The sequence below is a fragment of the Pteropus alecto genome, unplaced genomic scaffold, assembly GCF_000325575.1.
Source record: "Pteropus alecto unplaced genomic scaffold, ASM32557v1 scaffold71, whole genome shotgun sequence".
Classification (NCBI taxonomy): domain Eukaryota; kingdom Metazoa; phylum Chordata; class Mammalia; order Chiroptera; family Pteropodidae; genus Pteropus; species Pteropus alecto.
The window spans coordinates 19208826-19222908 of NW_006433024.1; positions in this window are offsets into that span (position 1 = coordinate 19208826).

A 14083-nucleotide genomic window follows, 5' to 3' on the forward strand; every position below is an offset into this window, starting at 1 on the left:
TGGTGATAGGGGAGAGAAAAGAGAGAGAGAGAGGGAGAGAATGATATTACACCAGAAAGTCTCCCAAGACAGACACAGTCTTTTTGTACCCTAATCTTGGAAGTGCCATCCCAAATGCCATTTTCTAGTCATTAGAAACAAATTACTAGGTCAAGTCCACACTAACAAGAGAGGAATACATGAAGGAGTGAGTGCTAGGAGGTAGGGATCACTGGGGATCACCTTGGAGGCTGCCTACCACAGACTGGCAGATATTTTCAGGTTCTGATGACAAGTAGAGGATAATTGTTTCGACTCATTTACTTAGTGACAAGGAATACTCAGCTTTCAGTGGAGCCCAGAGCAAAAAAAAAAAAAAAGGCTTTACAGTAGGTGTAGGCTGTGGTGCAAGTCCCCCTGTGGTATTAGAGGCATTTATGGTGGGAAAAGACACTATGGATTTATGGCAAGCCCCAAGAGGAATGACAACATAGATCCCTCAGATTCTGGAGCAAGGCCAGAATCTGAAGCTCTCTATTATAGAGGATTGTATGTCTCATTCAAAAAACAACAACTTGTATTCTACTGAGCCCTGATAGACACAGAGCAACTGCTTATAGGACATTAAGTGACCGTGCAGCCAGAGCTGAACATCATAAGCTAGGTTTTATCAGACTCAGCAAGTCATAAGATAGAAGTAGTACATCCAGGATCAAGCCTGAGCAGAGCAGGACAGCACAAGTGAGCTGCATGAACAGGTGGCTCAGACTCTCCTACCACCCACCAGTTTTGTACCAGTACCTCTTCTTCAGTTCACATCTACGGCCACACAGGGAATTCTTTATGGCCAGCTGAGGAAGAAGAAAAAAGACTGAGCTGGGGTCACAGATGAGTCAGCTCAGTATGTAGGTACAAACAGAAGACTGCTGCTGCACTACAGCCCCCCTCAGTGAGGAGCTGGAGAAGGTGGTGGTCCTCAAAGGTAGAGCTATAGATAGTGCATCTGGTCACCCACTTTTGTGCAAAGGAAAATGGCCTGAGATTATATATTTAGACTCATAGGTAGGGATGATTGGCTTGGTTTGTTGGTTAAGAGTCTAGAAGGAGAAAGATTATAAAATTAGAGACAAGGCAATCTGGGAAAAGGTAGGTGGATGAACCTATAGGACTGTGCATGAAGGGTGAAGATCTTACTGCATGTTAACACCCATCAAAGGTCATCCACCATGAAAGGAACACTAAACAATCAAGTAGACAGAATCTTGCAGAGTTGGTGTTAGCCTCTATCAATAGCCATCACAATGCTGGCATAATGACGAGAGTAGCCACAGTGTTGGGGATAGAAGCTGTGCATGGGCCAATAGCATGAGCTCCCACTCAGCAAGGCCAACCTAGCTACTGCTGCTACTAACTATCAATGTTGGTGAGCACCTCACTTGGTACCTTCCTTCCAGGAGAGTAACCAGAACTTGATGGGCAACTGATTACACTGTAACCCTTCCACTCTGGATAAGACATGTTTCATGCATGAATTTGTCTTTCCTGACTGCAAGACCTAATCTAGCACCACTATCTGACAGTTTACAGAGTGTTTGATACTGGAACAGAATCTCATGAAATGTTGTATCAGACCAAGGAACCCATAAAGGAGGTGTGGCTGTGGACATATGATCATAGTATCCACTGGTCCACAACAAACTGCACTACCCAGAAGCTGCTGCCCTCACAAAATGATGGAATAGTCTTTCAAAAGTACAGCCGAGGTACCAGCTTGGAGGTTATGCCCTGTGAATATGGAATGCCATTCTCCAGGGCATAGTTTAGACCCTAAATCAATGACTATTTTATGGTGCTTTGTCCCAAGTAGATAGAATACATGGGTCTGGGGACCAAGAGGTGGAAATAGGAGCAGCTCTGCTTATGATTACTCCCAACTCCTAGTGACCTCAGCTCTAAAGGCCTAGAGGTCTTGCTTCCTAGAAGTTTCCTTCCATCAGGGATACAGTGGTCCAAATAAGCTTTAAGTTGCCTGAGTACTTTAAGTTTCTTGTGCCAAGAGACGAGACAGCAAGGAAAGGAATCATCATCCCAGCAGGGCAATTGACCCTGATCATCAGGAGATAGTGTTACTGTTATAAAATGAGAGCAAAGAAGAAGATATTTGACACCAGATGATCCACTGGGGCATCTCTTCAAACTCTGTCCTATATCGACAATAAATGGACAAATGCAGCAACCACAGCCTGAGGCCAAGCAAGCTGCCTAAGTTAGCAGAAGTGCTAACCACATGTCAGGGGACCCCAGAATGCAGAGAGAGGAAGTAGCAATAAGTGTAAGTGCAGTTGTTTGTCCTACCACCCTCTTCTATGTTTCCTCAGAAAAAGAATCCTAGAGAAGCTTCCAAATGAGGCAAACTTACTATTTCAAGCAAGTGGATCTGAGCGGAAGGGGTGGACTGTAGTGGACACTGTGGTGTACTGCGCACATACTCTTCTTTTCTAGAGTGGAGACCTTCATTTCCCCAGTTACTTTGAATTTCTCTGGTGATTAGTGACTTAAATGTAAGGCCTGAAACCATAAAATTCCTGGGAGAAAACATAGGCAGTAAACTCTCTGACATTACTCTTAGTAATATATTTTTCTGATATAACTACTCTAGCAAGGGAAACAAAAGGAAAAATAAACAAATGGGACTATATCAAACTAAAATGTTTTTGCACAGCAAAGGAAACCATCAAAAAAAGAAAAAGACAACTGTTTAATGGGAGAAGATATTCGTCAATGATATATCCAATAAGGGTTAATATCCAAAATTTATAAAGAACTCACACAACTCAACACCAAAATAAAACTAAGAATCCAACTAAAAAAATAAGCAGAGGAAAAAATTAAAAATAAAAATAAATAATAAAATAAATAAAATAAAAATAAATAGAGGACCTGAATAGATATTTCTCTAAAGAGGACATACAGATGACCAATAGAAATATGAAAAGATGCTCAATGTGAGTGACCCTTTTACAACCACAAATATGCTTTCTCCCCATCCCTAAACTCAGCATAACTTCCTTCAGGTTTGTCCAAATTGTTGCATGTATCAGTTCATTCCTTTTTACTGCTGAGTAGTATTCCATGGTATGAATGTACCACATTAGTTTAACCATTCACCTATTGAAAGATATGTGGGCAGTTTCCTATTTTTTGACTATTACAAATAAAACTGCTATGAATATTCATGTAAAAATTCCTACACGAAAATAAGTCTTCCCTTTTTCTGAAATAAATTCTCAGTAGTGTAATTGCTGAGTTATATGTCCATTTTTCATTTTGAAAGGAACGACAAACTATTTTCCAGAATAACTCTACCATTTTACATTCACACCAACAATGTATGAGTGATTCGTTTCTCTGCATCTTCACCAGCATTTGGTGTTATCATTATCTTTCATTTTAACTGAGTTTACTTTTATTTATTTAATATTTTATTTATTTATATTATTCTTATATTTATGGCTAAGGATACTGGTTTTGCTTTTAGATCTATGATATAAAGTTTTATTTAAAAATAAAATTAAATCTTTAAAAGTAAATTGAAACAAAAGAAAATATTAAGTAAGTAATAGTTTCAGTATACATGTTGACAGTAAAAATCATGAACTTGGTACATAAATATGTGAAGTTCAAGAAACTCTGTGACAATTTATTTATATTATGGGTTAAATAGGGTTTTATGGCCCAGCCAAACAATTGATCCGCAGTAAAATTTTGGAACATACAACTATATGTTAGAATTCACACCCACTAACTTGTTGTATTGCTTCATTCTTTCAGAGTATGTTCTATATTATCTATTGAACTAGAAACTTCACAATGACAGTGCCCTTATACCTCGTATAACCCAGCACCTAACACATCAATAAGTGCTTCATGATTACTTAATAAGCGTATGGTAGGAATTCTTGAGACTATTTGAAATTCCTTATTATGACAGATTGTTACATTAGCAGCCCCCAGTGAACCAGGTCTCCTGGTATTTAAGTCTTCGAGTAGTATCTTCACTGTAATACACACTGACTCTATACTTATCCAGAGCCTTAGACATCAGCAAGTGTGATGCAAGCAGAGGCTTGATAAGTGCTCGTACATCAGGGCTTGTTCTCTTGCAACGACCCTCCTGGAATCCAGCTGCAATGTGAGAGGAAAGTCCAGACTATCCTACTGGAGAGAGAGACCACATGGAGATGCATAAGGCCATGTGTGAAGAACTGCAGTACCCCAGTCAAGTTCTCCACGGAATGCAGGCACATTAGTGACCTCAGCCAACATCATGTGGGGCACAGCTGCCCAGCCGGTCCACTGAGTCTTGAGAAATAAATCATTTTTGTTTTAAGCCATCAAGTTTTGGCATGGTTGGTTACATTATCAATAGATAATGGATACACTTATGCTGCCTAGGCTGGGAGGGGCTGGGAGGAGGGAGGAGATCCTTTAGCAATTGGATCAATGAATCCATGATGATAGGTTTTGGACAGTCATAGAAAACTGAAAGCAGAGAAAAACCAGAAAGAAGACAGGAAGAAATACAGTCAAGATAGGCTTATTTATTAAAAGTTCAGGATGTTTAAATGAAGGAATCATAACACTGAACAACCTAAATTCCTCATGATCACTTAGGCCACAAATGGCCTAAATGTCACATCACCTCACTTCCAGGCTCATGGCAGACATCACCAAGTGATCACAGAACTCTTTCCTAATGAACTTAGCATAACCTCTGAATCTTTCTCAGCACAGCTTTCCTGACCTCAGACTTGGCACAGGGTGTGAAACCAATTTCTACCTCCAATCTCCACCATAATTGTTTTACTGATACATGAATCCAGGACCTAAGAGATTTATTTGCAGAGCTAGTCAGAGAGTAGCAAAGTTAGGACTAAACCCCAGGACTCCTGAAGAGCTTTAGAACAGGCTCTTGTTAGTTATGTGATCTAGCTTAAACAAGTTATTCAACCTCTCGGAGGTTCAATTTCCTCATCTGTAAATAGGGATAATATTTGTCACATATTCTACATGCATGGACTCTCAAAGTACAGTGATTCCCCAACAAATAACAAAGATTACCTGGAAATACAAAATTTAGTGCTTTAACCCCGACCCGTGGCAATGAGCAAAGGAAAACGCAACATACTTTGTTCACAGCAAAGAAGGTGTGTGGTGGGCATTGGAACCAGCAGGGACAGTGAAAAAGTGGCAAGTGGGGAGGGGCACCAGCGAGAGAAGTCTCTGTGCTCTGTGTGTTGGGGGTGGTCGCTGTGAATCACCCTTTAATCTACCAGCACCACTCCCCATTCCATCATAATTATCTAATAATTTTACCATTTATCTAAGATAAGAGACCACGGCCTCAGAAAGTGACACTGAAGCCCTGGTCTTCGCAAAACTCTCTCAGCAAAGCGAAAGTTGTTTCCAAGTTTGGATCTCATTCTTCCTCCCTGGACCACTCCTGCAGCAACATGTAGATACCCCAAGCCTCCTTGTTCTCTCCTCCCCAAGTCTTTAAGGAGCACCCCAAATCCCCATTCCACTCACATCTTCCTTATCCTGACCATTCCTTTGCATAAGGTCCCAGGTGAGAAGCCAGCAGGCTGGCACACACTGATCCAATGACCTAGGAGAACACCACAGCACACTCAGTCACCCTAGTTATTCTGGAAGAAGAGAGTCCTAGTCTTGCTGAGAGAGGCCAGCCTTCCCATAATTCTTCCCTACTCCAAGCAGGATTCTTTGGTTGCAAGTAACAGAAACAAACCTTGGTTAACTTAACTGAGGGGATTTATTTGGAGGAGGGGCCCAGCTCACGGAATCAAGAGACTGCTGAGGATGAGGATGGAAGAGTTGGGAAAACTGACAGTCAAGACATCCTGGAATAGGAGATAGTCAAGCATCTTGTTGGGACACTCCTTCTTGCACAATGTTATTTTATCCTCCTGCCATTCTGGTTAAGATCCCAAGTCCTTGAATTTTATTGGCTTGGCTTGAGTAAAATCCCTCTCCTTTGCCTCCTTGATTGACAGCCCATCTAAGACTGCAACAAAATTGTCCAAAGCTGAAATTGGGGCTGTCACCAAAAACAAAAAAAAAACAAACAACAACGAAAAAAGGGAGCAGGATGTTGGACAGCCAAAGACTACATGTATCCAAAATACCCCCAGTCTCTTCTCGCTTACACAATTCATTTTAACCACCAAGATTCCAGGTGTTGTGTATGAATAAAAGTTGACAGAACTGCAAACTAAAGCTCATGATAAACAGTGCTGAAATCAGCTGAAGGGAGCTCATTTTGAAAAAAAAAAAAATGGGTTTTTGAGGTCAGAACACCTGAGTTCTAGGACCAGTTCTGCCGATAATCGTGACTCCTGTTTCTTCATCTAAGCAGTTGGATAAGCAATGACCTAACCGGCAGGTCATTATAAACATCCAAAGAGATAATGTACTTGAAGGCACTTCAAAGGCTGTAAAACATGCAAACTTGAGAGACTATTCTTGGTCTGTTCGGGTTTTTATAATTTATTTTACAAATCGTATCATATCAACTACTTAACCTGAGACTGCATTTGGCCAGAAGCAGTGCAGTTCTGACCTTAGCTGGCAGACAGGCTGCAGTGAAGCGAGATGAGGGGGGAGATCCCTGCAGGTAATGCAGTGGACAGTCTTATTTCAGCCTATTTTGCAATGCAATGATCTTGAGAAAATATTAGGATGCAGTTCATAGAGAGTTCTTACTAACTCAGAAAAATCAACTCCAGTGAGAGCGAAGAAATAGAAAACTGCTAGGGTGTAGGAAATAGCCATTTGGAAGAACACATCAGATATTCAATATTCAACACAGAATTGAGTGGCAATGTAGCATAGTTGTTCAGAACACGAGCTTTGAGTCATGAAGACCTGAGTTTGAACTCTAGCCGCTTCCTTTGCCTCATCTATGTAAGTACAATAATAATCCACTCAACAACTATATATTGAGGATTTATTATACACCAGGTATTATTTTAGGCACTGAAGTTACAATAGTAAACAACATAGGTTAAAAATCCCTGCCTTCATGGGCTTTACATTCTAGTGGGAAAAGAAAGTAAATAAACAAAAAAGATATACGGTGTATCTGATAGTGATAAATGCCATGGAGAAAATAAAGCAGAGAAGGAAGCCAGTGGGGTGACTGGGGAAGAGTTACTACAATCTATAGAGTGGTTAAGGAAAGCCTCACAGTGATAGTGACATTTGAAGCCAGGTTGAAAGAAGGAAAGGACTGGGGTAGGCAGATGTCTGGGGGAAGACTATTCCAGGCAGAGGAAACAGCAAGTGGAAAGACCTAGTGTTGAGAGCATACCTGGAAATTTCAAGAAACAACAAGGCAGCTAGGATGGCTGGAGATTTTGTAGTCGGAGAGAAGATGGAGATCAAGCCAGAGTATCAGAGATGAGGCAGGTAATAGAGCCTGGTTGGCCCAGTACTTTGGCTTTTACTCTGAGTGAGAGGGGGAGCTCCCATAAAAGTAACATAATCTAATTTAGATTTTAAAGTCTCACTTAGTCTCACTTAGCTGTGCAAGGGCAGAAGAGGGAAATCAATTAGGAGGCTATAGCAAAAATCCAGATGAAACTTCTAGTTTCAGGTCCAGCTTGGGAGTTGCCACTTTGTCCTTACGACCAACTAAAAAAGCAACAAGCCTTCTTAGATCTGTCAGACAAGTGAGATCTCAGATCAGATTACTGTTGCCAAAATTTGGAGAGACAGGCAGGGAAATATATTGAATCATAACTTATCAGAGCAGAGACCACCAGCTGAAAGCTCTGTGGGAAGTAGTGCTGGGGTAGGAAAACCTAAACTGTAATTAATAAACTGCTAAAGGCTTGGTGCAGACAAGTCTGAGAGGTAAGAACTCCAGGAGGACCCAACCATTAAGGGGGTGCCCACACTTTTGTGAGTTTTACCTCTTAGACTCAACCAAGTTCTCACAGTAAATATCAGAAAAAAATTGCCTCCTATGTCTAGCATGGATAAAGGAAGAGAAATCATTTTGAAATACGTCATTGCATTCTGTTCTTCTTAACAGGGCTCACCCTTAAGAGAAACAATTTTACCAAAGCCTAAACTATTGGGGATTTTTCCAGAGCCTAACCAATATGGGGGAAGGAAAATACCCAATTCCAGCCCTCTCTAGCAGTCCTGTCCTACTTAAGACAGGAAGGGGCTGAGAGGCACTTGTAAAATTCACAGTCCAGAAGTACAGACTCATTAAATGACTGAGAACTAATCATAGGACTATAGAACACTTCCTTTCTCCCAAACCTTTCCTGTACTACTAAAGGTCTTTTTACTACAGTTCCTTTTACCCAGTACATGATGTCCAACTATCAAGAAAAAATGACAAGGCATACTAAAAGGCACAGAAAACCAAAGCTTGAAAAGGCATAGCATGCATCAGAACTGCATCAGGACTCAAGGATGGTAGGAATGCTGAAATTATCAGACCAGGATTCTACAACTATGATTAATATCCGAAGGGCTCTAGTGAGGTAGACAGCATGCAAGAACAGATGAACAATGTAAGCAGAGAGATAGAAGGTCTAAGAATGAATCAAAAAGAAATGCTAGAGGTCAAAAATACTGTAACAGAAATGAAGAATGCCATGAGGAGCTCATTAGTAGACTGGACACAGCTAAAGAAAGAACTGCTAAGTTTGAGGATGTCTCGATAGAAACTTCCAAAATTTAAAAGTAAAGAGATAAAAGAATGAAAAATAAAACAGAGCAGAATATCCAAGAACTGTGGGACAGCCACAAAAAGAGAAAAAGAAGAGAGAAAGGAACATAAAAAATATTTGAAGCAATAATAACTGAAAATTTCTCCAAATTAATGCCAGATACCAAACCACAGATCTAGAAAGCTCAGGATAAATGCCGAAAAACTAAATCTAGGCCTATTACATTCAAAATGTAGAAAAGTCAAAGATAAGGGAAAAAAATATTTTAAAGAGCCAGAGGGGAAAAAAATACCTTACCTCTAGAGGAGTAAAAATAAGAAACACATCCAACTTCTCCTAAAAATTCGTATAAGCAAGAAGAGGTAAAGTGAAATATTTAAGAGTGGTAAGAGAAAAAATGCCAACCTGGAATTCTGTGCCCTTTGAAATTATCCCTCAGATTAAAGGAGAAATAAAGACATTCTCAGATAAACAAAAAATGGGGAACTTTATGGCTTGCCTTGTAAGACTATTAAAAGAAGTTCTTTAGAGGGAATGAAAGTGATATAGGTCAAAAACTTACATTTACATAAAGAAAGGAAGAACAACAGAGAAGCAATAAGTAAAAGTAAAGATACAAGGAATATGAGAGAGGATACAAATTACTAAAATCAGAAATGATAAAGAAAACATCACTACAGAGCCCATGGACATTAAGAGGGTAATCAAGGAATATTACGAACAACTCTATGCCCACAAACTTGATAACCTAGACGAAATGTACCAATTATTTGAAAGACACAATCTGCCAAAACTCACACAAGAAGAAACACAATCTGAATGGGCCTATGTGTAAAAAAGAAATAAAATCAATAATTAATAACCCTCCAAAAATGAAAGCACCAGGCCCAGATGGGTTCACTGGTGAGTTCTGCCAAACATTTAAGGAAGAAACTATACTAATTCTGTACAATCTCTTTCAGAGGATAGAAGCAGAGGAAATAATTCCTGACTCATTCTATGAAGTTAGCATTACCTTAATACCAAAACCAGACAAAGACATTATGGTAAAACTATAGACCAGTATCTCTCATGAGCACAGATGCAAAAATCCTCAACAAAATATTAACAACTCTAATCCAACGATATATAAAAAGAATTATACACCATGACCAAATGAGATTTATCCCAGGTATGCAAGGCTGATTCAACATTTGAAAACAATTAAGGTAATCTATCACATCAAAAGGATAAAGAAGAAAAACCACATGATCATACTGATAGATGAAGAAAAAGTATTTGATGAAATCAAACACTTATTCATGATTTAAAAAAAAAAATTCTTAGCAAACTAGGAATAGAGGAAATTGTCCTCAATTTGATTTAAAAAAAAAAATCTGCCAAAAACCTACAGGTAATACATACTTAATGGTAAGGAACTGGAAGCTTTCCCACTAAGATCAGGAACAAGGCAAAGATGTCCCCTCTTTCCATTCTTTTCAATATTGTACTGGAAGTCCTGGCTAATACAATAAGATAAGAAAAGGAAATAAAAGGTATACGTATTAGAAGGAAAAAAGTAAAACTCTCTTTATTCACATTTGACATGATTGTCTACATAGAAAATCTGAAAGATTCAATACTGAAAAAAAAAATCCTCCCAGAACTAATAAGCAATTACGGTTAGTTTGCAGGGTACAAGGTTAATATACAAAAGTCACTTTTCCTATATAATAGCAACAAACTAGTAGAATTTGAAATTTAAAACACAATACCATTTATATTAGCACCATCCCCAAATGAAATACTTAGACATAAATCTAACAAAATATGGACAAGATTTATATGAAGTAAATATATGAGAAACAGAATAGAGAGCTAAGAAGTAGACCCACATAAATATAGTCAACTGATCTTTGACAAAGGAGTAAAAGCAATAGAATAGAGAAAAGAGAGTCTATTCCACGAATGGTGCTGGAACAACTGGACAACCACTTGCAAACAAAAAAAAAGGAATCTAGACACAGACCTTAACTTACAACCTTCACAAAAATTAATGCAATTGATCACAAGTAGCTGAAAACACGAAAAAAAAATAGATCATAGACTCAATCAAAGGTAGGCTGTAAAATTATAAAACTCTTAGAAGATAACATAGGAGAAAATCTTGATAATCTTAGGTGTGTCAAGGACTTTTTAAATACAATATCAAAAGCATGATCCATGAAAGAAATAATCGATGAGCTAGATTTTGTTAAAATTAAAAATTTCTGCTCTGTGAAAGAAGTTTTGTAGAGAATAAGAAGACTGAGAGAAAGTATCTGCAAAACATATATCAGATAAAGAATATTATTCAACATATGCAAAAACCTCTTAAAATTCAGCAATAAGAAAATGAACAACCTGATTAACAAGAATGGGCCAAAGACCTAACAGACGTTTCCCCCAAAGAAGATATAGAGATGGCAACGAGCATACAAAAAAGGTGCTCCACATCATGTCATTAGGGAAATGCAAATTAAAACAACAATGAGATGCCACTGCACATCTATTAGAATGACCAAAATCCAGAACACTGACAACATCAAACGCTCCTGAAGATGAAGAGCAATAGGAACTCTCATTCATTGCTGGTGGAAATGCAAAATGGTACAGCCACTTTAGAAGACAGTTTGGCAGTTTCTTATGAAACTAAAATACTCTTACCATACAATCCAACAATCACTCTCCTTGCTATTTACCCAAAGGAGTTGAAAACTTATGTCCGCACAAAACCCTACACACAGATGTTTGGAGCAGCTTTATTCATAAAAGCTAAAACTTGGATGCAATCAACATGTTCTTCAGTTGCTGAGAGGATAAACTGTGATACATCCTGACAATGGAATATTATTATTTAGCACTAAAAAGAAATCACTATCAAGCCATGAAGAGACATGGAGGAACTTTAAAAGCATATTCCTAAGTGAAAGAAGCCAATTTGAAAAGGCTACATACTGTTTGTTTCCAACTATATGACATTCTGGAAAAGGCAACTATACGACATTCTGGAAAAAGGATCATTTTATTGGAGACAATGGTTGCCAGGAGTTGGGGGAAGGAAGGGATGAATAGGCAGAGCTATTCTGCATGATCCTCTAATGAGATACACATCATTACACATTTGTCAAAACCCATAGAATGAACACCACCAGGAGTGAGCCCTAATGTAAACTATGGATTTGAGGTGATAATGATGTGCCAGTGTAGGTTCATTCATTGTAATAAATGTACCACTTTGGGGGGGTGGCTGCAGGGAAGGCAGGAGGTATATGGGAATTCTCTGAACCCCATCGATTTTGCTTCAAATGTAAAACTGCTCTAAAAAATAAAGTCTATTCTTTAAAAATCCAGATAAGAGATGATGGTGGCTTGGACAAGGGTGGTGGCTGTGGAGGTGGGGAGAAATGTTTGGATTCTGGTATATTTTGAAAGAACAGTCAACAGAATGGCCAGTAGATTGGATGTGGAGTATTACAGCAAGAGAAGGTTCCATATGACATAGACTTCACACAATGCCAAGCAAATACTAAATATTCAGCAGACACCAAAATCTCATAAAATTTCCAAAGAGATGATGGTTCTTGGCAAGGTAATATCTTAATTAGATAATTCATGGAGGTGGGGTTTGGGACACAAAGAACTCAAAAGAATTGGAGGACCATGTTCTAGTCGACTCTAAGAAGTCCTCTTTCATATGCATATTTTCTTGTGGTCAGCAGCTCAGTTCCGGAAAGAGACAAATAGAGTAGGAACAGAGGAAAACAACAATGACTTCTCCCAGGACCAGAACTATGATAATAACTCCACAGGTAACAATTAGTCATCACAGTGGTGATATTAGCTAGACATGTGGAACGTCCTATTTTTTGAAGCCCTGTGCTAGGCCAGCCTCTTCATTGCAGTGCTTTTAGCATAAGGTAAATAAAAAGATTCAAGTTAAGGTATGAAGAAAAGCAAAAGGATCAGTTCTCTGAACAGTGACTGTCAGTTCCCAAAGGATACAATTCTACTTTAGTTCCCATCATTCCCATCATTTGGGGGGCCCCTCCTATGCATTAGACATACATATTTCTCTAGTGCTGAAATCAGTCCAGTAAGGTAGATGTTATTGTGTGCATTTTACAGACAAGAAAGTAAGGCTTATACAAAGATATCACTAGCTAAAGAGTCATGAACCTGAGTTCAAACCTAAGCCTACGTATCTCCAAAGTTCATGCACATAGCACTCTGCTTCACCTTTGTTTTGTTATCAACAGCAAACCTTTATTGAGCATGTCCCTTGTGCTAGACCTCGGTGTCTAATACTTATTTATATGAACTATACACCTATTTATATGAACTATTATCTTTATTTTACAGATGAGGAAATTAAGGCTTAGAGAAGTTAAGAAACTCACTGTAGACCCTCAGGAAGTGTGGTTTTATGTTGCAGGGTCCATCCTCTTATGTTAATTTTTTTTGTTGTTTTTTTAAACATAATAGTAATACATGGTAACAATTTTAGAAAATATAACAAAGAGAAAAGAAAAAGTATCACCTCTAATTCTACCATTCTGAGATAACCATGATTATCATTTTGGTAGATAACCTTTTAAACTTTTATACACACACACACATTTTTTACAAAAATAAGATGATATTATTTTTGCTTTTAATCTATCCTTCACTCTCTCACTTAATAATTATTATGTTGTCAGCATCTTTCTGCTTTAAATATTTTCTACAATGGTAATTGACTCTCTTGCATCATGCACTTATTTAAGAATCTGTAAGAATCTTCCCTCCCATTCAAAATATGGACACATACACATACACACACACAATTTTGCATATAAATTCAGACATTCCCCGAATCATGGACCCTAACTGAGAGCCTCTATAATACCATTTCTAACGCCTGAGTAATATTCCATCATGGAAGGATGCCCTCTGCATTATTGAACCGACCTAAATCAGTCCTCTATGGTTGGACATTTAGATTATTTCCAATTTTCAACTATGATAAACAACATTGCAATGACTATTCCTATGGATAAATCTTTGAGGATAGCCCTATTTATCTCTTTGGGATCAATTCCAAAAGCACAATCATTTTTAAGGCTTTCGATAGTATTTCCAAATTGCCTTCTAGAAAGGTTGTATCTATTTACATCCCACCAGCAGTGTCTAAGAAGGCCCATTTCCCCACATCATTGCTCACATCTGGTCTTATGAAACACTATTTTGTACCTTTTTAACCCTGGCAGCAACTTCTGGCTCAAGAAACTGGAAACAGCAACCTTTGGGGAAGACTCCAGATTGAGAATTGCTCTTTC